Here is an 11,297-nt window from a genome sequence, read left to right as displayed (position 1 = left end):
ACACTGATGGGTCTTGGCATACCCTCAACTACTGGGAAGTACCAAGAACAAAGAAGGCAGTTTGAACAATCACTATCATGAAAGTGAGACAACCAAGAGCTCAGACCAGGCTAATTGCCAGGGTTCGTCTCCTACACAAGACCAAACTGTCAGGACCAGAAGAGATAACTGTTTTCTCTAATGCACAAAAACCAATGGAGAGTTAAAGAAAATGAAGAAACAGAGGAATATGTTCCAAATAAAGAACATGACAAAACTCCAGAACAGACCTTAATGAAACATAGATGAGTGATAGACAATTCAAAATCATAATCATAAGGTGCTCACTAAGCTCCAGAGAACAAGGTATGGACAAAGTGAGATTACAACCAAGAAATATAAAATATAAAAATGTACCAAACACTAACCAAATAAGTCAATCAGAGAAAGACAAATACCATATGATCTCACTCACATGTGGAATTTAAGAAACAAAACAAATAAGCAAAGAAAAAAAGGGGAGAGACAAACCAAGAAATAGATTCTTAACGATAGAGAACAAATTGATGGTTACCAGAGGGGAGGTGGATGGAGGAATGAGTGAAATAGGGGATGGGGATTAAAAAGTATATTTATCATGATGAAAAATAAAATAAAATAAAATTGATTTTAAAATGTACCAAATGGAAATCACAGAGCTGATTTATAGAAAAACTCAACAGAGGGGTGCTTGGGTGGCTCAGTTGGTTAAGCATCTGATTTCAGCTCAGGTCATGATCTCACAGTTTGTGGGGTTGAGCCCCATGTTGGGATCTGTGCTGACAGCTCAGAGCCTGGAGACTGCTTCGGATTCTGTGTCTCCCTCTCTCTCTGCCCCTCCCCCGTCATGCTCTGTCTCTCAAAAATAAGTTAAACATTAAGAAATTAAAAAAAAAATCAATAGAGAGTTTCAACATCAGACTAGATCAAGCAAAGAAAGTATCACTGAACTTAATACAGGGCAGTGGGATTCATCTACTCAAAGGAGAGGAAAAGAGAGTTAAAACAGCATAAGGGGTTTATGACACATTATCAACCAGACAAATATATATATTATAAGGGTCCCAAAGAAGAAGAGAGAAAGAGGTAGAAAGTTTATTCAAAGATATAATAGTTGAAAACTTCCCTAGCCTGGGGGAAAGAAACAGATATTCAAATCCAGGAAGCCCAGAGGGTTCCAAATAAAATGAATCCTAACAGACCCACACAAAGACACATTAAGAGTAAATTTGCAAAAATGTGTTACATATATGGGAACCCCCATAAAAATATCAGCAGAGTGTTCAACAGAAACTTCACAAACCAGAAGGGAGTGGCATGATATATTCAAAGTACTGAAAGAAAAAAGGTGCCAGCCAAGAGTACTCTATCCAGTAAAGTTGTCCCTCAGAATTGAAGGAGAGATAAAAAGTTTTTCAGAGAAGCAAAATCTGAAGCTTGTCACCGTTAGAGCAGTCTGACGATAAATGTTATGGGGGGGAGGGGTTAAGCTGAAACAAAAAGATACAAATTTTAACAAGAAAATACACAAAAGGATAAATCTCACTGGTAAAAGCTAATATATACTGTGTGTCAATTACATCTCAATAGAACTAAGGAAAAAGTAAATATATGATTAAATTCAGAATATTCGAATGTAATGGTGGTGGGTAAATCACTTACAACTCCAATGTGAAGGTTAAAAGACAAGAGAATTAAAAAATAACTATAACTACAATAATTTGTTAGTGGATACACCATGTAAAAAGATGTACATTGTGACCTCAAAGCTATAAAATGGAGGTGGGAACGTATAAATGTAGAGTTCTGTATTCATTTGAAGTCAAGTTATCAGCTTAAAATAGACTGTTATTAATATAAAATGTCTTAGAAAAATAAAATAAAATAAACGGCCATCAGAGGACCATTACAGTGCCAGCTGGTGGTCCAGCCCCTCGCCCAGAAAAGCCTATTCTGAACGTTGTTGAGTGCAGCTATGCGCATAGGCTATGTAGAGAGTGAGAATGGAGAGGGCACATATACCTTTTTGTGTCTTAGAGATGTGTGGTATAATGAAATGACTGTTCCACATCCCATGTGATTTGAGGCTAGTGAGCAAAACTGACAAGTAGACTTTGCAAGAAGCACTTTTCTTCCCAATTGGATGATTTCAAAATAAACTGCTTACAGATGGTTTTCATTGCACGTAACCGGAAAGTGTCGACTCTTGGCAGATTTGCCCACTTTTGTGTCTGGGACTGTAGTGGGTTATTGAATGGTCTTCCGTGGTTAGAAGCTCTCTCCTTTTATAGCAATGCCAGGGGCAGAGTTGGCTCTAGGGATAGGAGAACATTTCTTCTTTCCACTCAAGAAAAATGTCTTCTACCCAATGTGCTTCTTTGAAATACAAGGACAATACAGTTCACTGAGACATTCTGCTAGTAATTAACTGCCTTGGGGGCCTGGGGTACTCAGATGGGAGCTCAGCATCCTTCTTTCATTTACAGGGAAACCGTTCAGACCCCCTTAGATAAAAGCACCAAGAGTGGCCCCTGGAAAGAATTAGTATTCTTCAGAAACAAGAGCTGAAAGAAACAGGAGGTGTGAGGCATCTCTTTCAAATTAATCAAAACGGGAACAGCAAGGAAAATGCAGTGGGAGAGATTTAGACATGTTCTATGATCACAATGAACCCTCAGTAAGTTATATCCAGATAAAAGGAGGGGAAAAAAGAGAGAGAGAGTACCACAAGGACGTCAGAGTGTCAAGTGAGTCTCAACTGGGTAAGACTTACATTGATTGGGTTGGAATTATGTGAGGGGGACGGTGTCTTGAGTCACCCTTAATGATTCTAAGCCTAGACTAGGACAAAACAGAAGTACCAATGTTATTACGGAAAGAGAGATTCTCAGAGAGGTCTCCTCAACCATGGAAAAGCCGGGACAAGCCGGCTTGGGCAGGTCGTTTGACTCAAAGGAAACTTTGCAATCCATGAGGGAAGCCAGAAAGGACAAGGTAGGAGATGGGAAGGCCCCCAGAGAATCCAATGCCTTGGTGCCAATCTCAGGATGCACAGCCTAATTTAGAAACCCCCTTCCATTTTTTAAAGAGCTGGACTAAAACCCACGGGGGCTTCTGAACAGAAATGCCCAAAAAACTTGCTTTTTTGTTGTTGTTGTTGTTAATATTTCTCTAGGGTTCAAATGGAGTGTTTGTTCCTCTGTGATGATGGTGATTGGTGGTCAGGATTATTACAACTAATTGTAACCACTGCAGACACAAAGCATCCAACCCAAGGGCTCTGAGGAATTTTGTGTTTTCATCTTATAGGGTTATAGTACTTCAAACTGCGCCAGTCCCTAGACACCCCCTTAAAACATACGGTCAGATTCTCTTAAATACTGAGAACAAACTGAGGGTTGATGGGGGGTGGGAGGGAGGGGTGGGTGGGTGATGGGTATTGAGGAGGGCACCTGTTGGGATGAGCACTGGGTGTTGTACGGAAACCAATTTGACAATAAATTATATTTAATAAAAAAAAACATACAGTCAGAAATGCTGTTTGCATATGCAGAAACAAAGACACACATTGTTAAGTGAGAGATACAGGGACACCCAGAGTGCCATTTGCCTGAGGACGTTGTCTCATGACTTGTCCTGTTAAAATTACCACTGAATATAGCTCTCCCAACCCTCCTCCTTCTGGTAGTTATGTGTTAATGAGGCCCAGCTTTCCTGCGGACTTTTAATGCTGTTTGTTTGGGCCTATGCTAACCTCACATTAATGAAATGGCCTGGTCTTAAGTGTATAGAGGACAGGAATGTCACTGGGCAGGGGGGACGTGCCTGGATAGACGGCCACCTATGTCCATGAGTTCCTATGTCACTGAGAAGACTGGATTCCCTGCCTGGTTTTCCATCTTTAGTATTTAACTGTCCTTTCTAAAAGATCAGCCTCCCTTTTCATGTCCCACCACAGAAACCATGAAGAGTTATAGATTCTTTCAGTTGAAAAAGTGATATGGAATTAAGTGTTCTCAGCTTGACAGCTGTACTGTCTTCCCCGTAGCCCAGATGCTTGGCCAATAATAGTGACCCAAAACTGCACCTCTGTCAGAACTTTCCAACAGGTCCTGACCCTTGGGGAGCCCAAGAAAAGTGTGGTCACTCTGTCCAGTTTCCCATTCTTTTCTGGATTCATAAAAATTAAATTTTAATTGAATTTAGGTGAAATACATTGAATTGAAATATTTAAAATGATGGCTGATTCATGCTTGGGTAACGTTTATTCGTGCAACAAAATCCTGCTGCCATGAAGCTCATGGTCAAATAAAGGTCCCTCAGAAAAGATGCCCAAGGGGGTGGAGAAAGCATTTGGAAACCCAAGGAAAATAATGCTCAAACTTTGCAAATAAGAATGACGGGGTCAACCTTATCAGAGCAATAGAGAGGGAGCCATATTGGAGCCAACAAAAAAATTACATCTAAAATTCAGCAACTTGAAATTGTTTAAATTTTATTTACTGAGGCTTATGTTTCTACACAACCAAAGGCTTTCCAAAAAGAGCTACATCAAAGGGATCTTGGGCAAATGCTTGAAAATAAGGAGGCTTTGAAAGCAAAGCACGTATTATGCTGTAGGCTGTTCATTTTGGTTTTGGGTGGAATCATTTCCAGACACACAGACCATCTGAGTTCATAAAACAAATGCTTGAGCTCCAGCGGTACGGCCTTTGAGCAGATGTCACTATTTTATTCGGTCCAGAACATCAACTTGCAAGGACACAAACAAGGCTGGAGGCCCAACTTCCGGCTTCCTAAGTAAGGCTTTTGGTGGACTCAGAGGTCTCGGGTAGGAAACGGGGCGGAATACCCCTCTGGCCTCAACCTGCCAGCTTGATTCGGAGTCTTTGGCAGCATTGACTGAATCCCGGCACCATCACAAAGCCCAAAGGAACAGCAGCTCATTCGGAGCAGACGGCAGAAAGACCAGACGGGAGACCTGCTCTGATACTCTGCTGACTTTCCCCAGCAGAATTTCTGCCGCAGTTAAAACAAAAACGCTTTCCTTTTGCTTGGTGGAAGCGATGTCAGCTTCTGGGAGTCTGACACGTGTGTATATTTTGGAGATGGGGGAGGAGTGACCCTGCACTAATAGTCTTAGAATATTTGGAAACCCAAGGACACAGACAAATTAAGTCCGAAAGGTCTAGGGCATTTTGTTGGATGTGGTAATCACTTTGGTCTCTTTTTATGAACTCTGGACTCCAGTTAATACGCTGCCCTCTATCTAATCTAAGAACTTTCAGACCCAATGAATAAGCTCAATAAATGTTTGATGAATGAATGAATGAATGAACGAATGTTGGCCTTTATTTGGTAGAAACCAGCCAATATTATACGTGCTCAGTGAACGTTTCAGGGGGTGTTTTGAGCCATTCTCCTTTTGAAGCTCCATAAGTAATAATCCTAAAATAAACTTATCTTCAAACCCAGCTTGAAGGACCAGTGAAATGAGCCCCAAATAGAAGCACAAGGTCTAGATTAAGTCGCAAACTGAATAATAAGTTCAGCCACTACTACTTATGGGCCATAGCTTGGCAATAAACAGATTGGGCTCTTCTGAGAAACAGGGGTAGCTTCACGACCAGAAGCCTGGGGTCAAGAACCAAAAAGAGTCTGTGTCCCTTCTGCTCAGTCGAAAAGCCCTGCCCTGCTTTCTCCGGAAAACATGTGCCTCTTCTCGTTTCCATTGCTTTCCTCTTGCTATTTCAAACCCTTGGAGCGCCCTCCCCTAGAATCTTTGCCTGCTGAAACCCGACTCACACTTCACTGTCCAGCTTTCTCAGAAGCTGCTTCCTTCACGGGTCCTTTCCAGCCTGAAGTGATTTTCGTCTTTTGAGCCTTTGTGATGCCTTTATATCTTAGGATACTTAGGTATTTCTCCACACTGATGTTAGGAAGCTTGCCTTATCCATCTTACTAGATTGTAAAATCCTGGAGAAAAAAAAAATACACATATTTTTTTACATATGTGTGTGCATAAACCTTATTAATATGTATCAATAATAGTGCAAACCATTATTACAATTATTCAAACCTCCGTTGCCTGCTATAGTCTCAGGAACACAATGGATGTCAAGTTGTCAATGGATATGAATTCGATAAACTAAGCACCCATGGCTGGCACAGGGAAAGACCCAGCCATAGAAGGGCCAGTCAACGTTCCTCTAAGGATGTCATTTCTTGGAGCCCACTCATGCAATCAGGATGCTAACAGCCTCCCTGCCCACTGCTGCCCAGAGACCCGATAAACTTCATTCCATGGCCTGAGAGAATCCAAAGGTCTCCTCGCAATTTCTGCAAATCCCTTTCTTCCCCCCAAGTTTATTTATTTATTTTGAGAGAGAGTGACAGGGAGAAGCAGGCAGGGAGGGGCAGAGAGAGAGGGAGAGAGAATCCCAAGCAGGCTCCGTGCCGTCAGCACAGAGCCCAGTGCGGGGCTTGAACCCACAAACGGCCAGATCGTGACCCGAGCTGACACGAAGAGCCGGAAGCTTAACCGACTGAGCCACCCAGGCGCCCCAACTCCTGCACATCCTTGCACCTCATTTCCTCCTGCCCTTCTCAGTTTCAACGCTCTCACCTCCAGGATTGCGTCCTCTGTGCGCATCAGTTTGTCAAGCCGTCTCTTCTCTCGGTTCGACATGAAGTTTCACCCAAGCACGTATCTCTGATTCTTCCGCAGACTTTATTCACATTGCAGTCCAGGGGCATTCTGGCGAATTCGGACTTCTCTACCACCCCGTCTCCCCTCAGCCATCATGCTGGATCATAAAGCCATCCCTCCTCCCTTGCCTTATCCAGATAACTGCCCATGCCAGGTCCCGTGGGGGGTCTCACCTACCACCTCAGAGGGCTTATTAAAGTATTTCTTCTAGACCTACACAATACTCTTGCAAAAAGAATTCCAGGGATGTTTTCTCCATTCATTGCCTGGCAATATGCCAAGATAGTATTGGACTATGGTATAAGGAACCTGCTTGGTGGCTTCTGCTTTTCCATTTGCCTAGAACCAGATCAATCTGCCTTGCTGTTTCAGCTTTTTCACTTTGGTCTTTGTTGTTTCCGATTCTCAGCTCCTAGTTCTTGCTTCATTCATTCATTTATCTGAGATACATTTATTGCCAGCTTATGACGTGCCAAGTATTTATTTCACAAAAACCAACAACACAGCTTCCCTGTCTCTGGGAACCTGATTAAAACTGAGCCTGACTTACCCATTGGCTCACCTGGTCCAAGGGAAAGAGTTCTAGGTGTTTCCTCTTGCACGATGATTGTCCCTTACTCCAACCTGAGACTCAGTGGCCAAGTTCCAAATTCCTTATGCGTTCAGTAGGCACTTGGGCAACTTGGGGCTTCAGTGTCTCATTTCATAGAAGACATGAGGCTTAACACCAGCTGAATATTAGCCCAGAGGAAATAGCTGAATCCCAACAGAACTAGTTGAAAGGAAAAGAAAAGGCTAATTTATTCGATCCTTTTAGAATAGATGAAAATACTCTGAAAACAGCCTTCCTTTCGTGACCTTTGAAGCGTTCCTATTAAGATCAAATATTTCTCTTCCTTGAAGATAAATCCTTTCCTTCAAATATCCTTGAAATGTTTGGTCAACATCTAGACCTAAAACGCTGTGTACCTTCGGTGGTTATCAAAGAAGGAGCCAAATGTTTTGAAATGCTTATAATATTTTTTATTGCAGCACAATTGACATACACTATTGTTTCAGTTCCAGGTATGCAACATAACGATTGGGCATTTATAGGCATTACAAAATGATCGCCATGATAAGTCTAGTCACCATCTGTTACTACACGAAATTATTATAGTATTACTGACTATATTCCCTATGCTGTACTTTACAGCCCTGTGACTGATTTATTTTATAACTGCAAGTTTATAATCCCCTTCACCTCTTTCGCCCATCCCCCCCGCCCCTTCCCCTCTGGCAATGACCTGTAATAGTTTTAAACCACCTGATCAAGATCAAACTTTCCTCCTGATTTCCTGCATTGGTTGAAAGAAGAAAACACGCTTATGTTTAGAAATAGAGTCCTGGCACTGTGGAAGAAAGAACGCACGGGAATTACTAGGTAAGTATTTCCTTTGTACCAAGAGCCATGGTAGGCAGTTGATGGGCTATTTCATTTAATCCCAAGGGAATGTCCCTTCCAAGTAGCTCGTGTTGCTTTGCTGTCCCCACTTCGGGGATAAGGAGACTGAGGGGGAGAGTGAGTCAGACCCAAAGATCATTCTCTTTACTGATGGTTCATTTTATTTATTTGTTTATTTTTAAAGTTTATTTATTTATTTATTTTGAGAGAGAGAGAGTGCAGGTGAATGGGGGAGGGGCTGAGAGAGAGAGAGAGAGAGCCCAAGCAGGCTCCGTGCTGTCAGCGCAGAGCCCTGTGCAGGGCTCGAACTCAGAAGCCCAGAGATCATGACTTGAGCCAAAACCAGGAATCGGTCTCTTAACCGATTGAGCCACCCAGGCGCCGCATGCTGTAACTCATTTGAAACAGGGAGTTTATTTCTCTCCTTACAGAATTAACTTCTGAGATCGTGAACCCCCAACCCCCACCCTCAAATGCCGAATTCCAAAGATGCTTTGTCTGCAAATTTTTAACTGTAACTCATAATTTTACAAGTCGCTTCCTTTGTCTGAGGATTATAGTTAAGACACATGCAGTTGTAGAAGAAAATATAATTCTCACATTTCCTTAGGTAGGGTCAAAGAACTGTAGATGGGGTTGTTGACAGTCCTTTACTATCCAACTCTTACTCTATTTCGTGTTAAATGACATCGCTAACCTACAGCTGAAAAAATGCATCATTTCAAAATTCGAAGAGTTTCTAGAGGTTGTCTGCTTCAGCGTTTCTCAAATGTTGGTTTGTACACAGGCTACATCAGAATCATTTGGTGAGTGTTTTGAAAACACAGATTCCTGGGGGTGCCTGGGTGGCTCAATCAGTTAAGCATCCGACTTCAGCTCAGGTCATGATCTCACCGCGTCGGGCTCTGTGCTGACAGCTCAGAGCCTGGAGCCTGCTTCAGATTCTGTCTCCGACTCTCTCTCTGCCCCTCCCCTGCTCTCTCTCTCTCAAATATAATTAAACATTAAAAAAAAATTTAAATACAGATCCCTGGGCCTTTGCCTTAGGCCTTCTTTTAAAAGCTTCAAGGCAGGATGCCGGGAATCTGAATTTAAAATTTTTTAAATTGATCCTCAGGCATATCTAAATCAGAAGAATCCCTTCCGGCACACCCCCCAACACGTCAGCGGGCAGCCTCATGGCAGACACATGCAGGAGAGAATTTACAGCCTCAGAGGAAATTTGTTTTCTAATGGGATCACACTATTGCTTTCTTTTTTTTTTAATTTTTTTTTTTTAACGTTTATTTATTTTTGAGACAGAGAGAGACAGAGCATGAACGGGGGAGGGTCAGAGAGAGAGGAAGACATAGAATCCAAAACAGGCTCCAGGCTCTGGGCAGTCAGCTCAGAGCCCGACGCAGGGCTCGAACATACGGACCGCGAGATCGTGACCTGAGCCGAAGTCGGCCGCTTAACCGACTGAGCCACCCAGGCGCCCCACACTATTGCTTTCTTAACTTAAAATATGACACCTTAAAACTTTCATTCATTAGTTCCCATTTCTGCCCTCTAAAGATACACAGAGCACATGAAATTCCTTAGAACGTGAGCATTCAAATATTCCAAGACAGCTAATACAGTTCCCGTTAGGCTTTTTCTTCTCTGGGCTAACATCATTCTTTAAATCTTTTTCTTGGGGCGCCTGGGTGGCGCAGTCGGTTAAGCGTCCGACTTCAGCCAGGTCACGATCTCGCGGTCCGTGAGTTCGAGCCCCGCGTCGGGCTCTGGGCTGATGGCTCAGAGCCTGGAGCCTGTTTCCGATTCTGTGTCTCCCTCTCTCTCTGCCCCTCCCCCGTTCATGCTCTGTCTCTCTCTGTCCCAAAAATAAATTTAAAAATAATAATAAATAAATAAATCTTTTTCTTTTTCTTTTTTTTTAAGTTGATTTATTTTGAGAGGGGGAGGGGCAGAGAGAGAGAGAAAGAGAGAGAGGGAGAGAGAGAATCCCAAGCAGGCTCCACACTGTCAGCACAGAGCCCAACGTGGGGCTCTGTCCCACAACTATGAGACTGTGACCTGAGCCGAAACCAGGAGTCAGACGCTTAAATGGCTGAGCTACCCAGGCGCCCCGTAATCTTTTCTTATAAGTCACAAATTCCATAACCTTTTTCCTATCACAAAGACAGTTCATAGAAGATCAAATCTGAGTGACCAATGTATATAAAAATTAACTAATAGCAGAGCGTGCAAATTAAAATAACAGTGTCGTATTTTTTACACCCATCAGAATGGCAAAACTTAAAGAGAAATCCTATTTATTGTTTGTAGCGATGGAGGGAGAAGAGTATTCTTTTATATTTCTGGTGAAAATGTGCAGGCAAACAGACTTTTTTGGAAAACAATCTGGCCACCTGTGCCGAAGTGAAAATATATATACACTTTGCCCCAAGAATCCCACTCATGACAACGTATCCCATAGAAATAAACTTATGTACCAAAAAAAGAAAAAAAAAAGCCAAGTTTTGGCAAGAGCGTGGAACAATCGAAACTATTATATACTCCTGGTAGATGTGTAAATGGATGTAGCCACCTTGAAAACCTGTTTGCCAGTGTCTCGTAAATCTGAACGTACGTATGCCCTGTGAGGTGGCAATACTATATTCTGTACGTGCCCACAGAAGCGTGTCATACGTTCACCGGAAGAAATGTATAAGAATGTTGTCTGCGGCACCATTCATATAAGCCCAAGGCCAGAAGCTGCCCCAACAGTCATGAGGTGTAGACTGAAGAGGCTAATTGGCATATTCATTTAATAGTATGCTGCACAAGATAAGAATGAGCACATTATAACTCCAGACATCAGTGTGCATGGATCTCACAAAAGAAGCCAGGCATGCTAGAGCATGAGTGCCTAACCCCATTTATATATAGTTAAAAATAACACAAAATTCAGAGAAATCAGGAGGGTAGATGCTAATGACCACAAGAAAGTATGATGAATGCTTTCTACGAGCAGGCAATATTCTGTTTCTTGACCTGGGTGCTGGTTATATGCGTATGTTAGTTTTTAAAAATTCGTCGAGCTGTATACCTCCTATTTGTGCACCAAAGCTTCGTTTTGCAGACAGTCACATGCATAGGATG

This window comes from Lynx canadensis, chromosome B2 (assembly GCF_007474595.2).
Source record: "Lynx canadensis isolate LIC74 chromosome B2, mLynCan4.pri.v2, whole genome shotgun sequence".
NCBI classification, from domain to species: domain Eukaryota; kingdom Metazoa; phylum Chordata; class Mammalia; order Carnivora; family Felidae; genus Lynx; species Lynx canadensis.
This window is presented reverse-complemented; position numbering follows the sequence as displayed.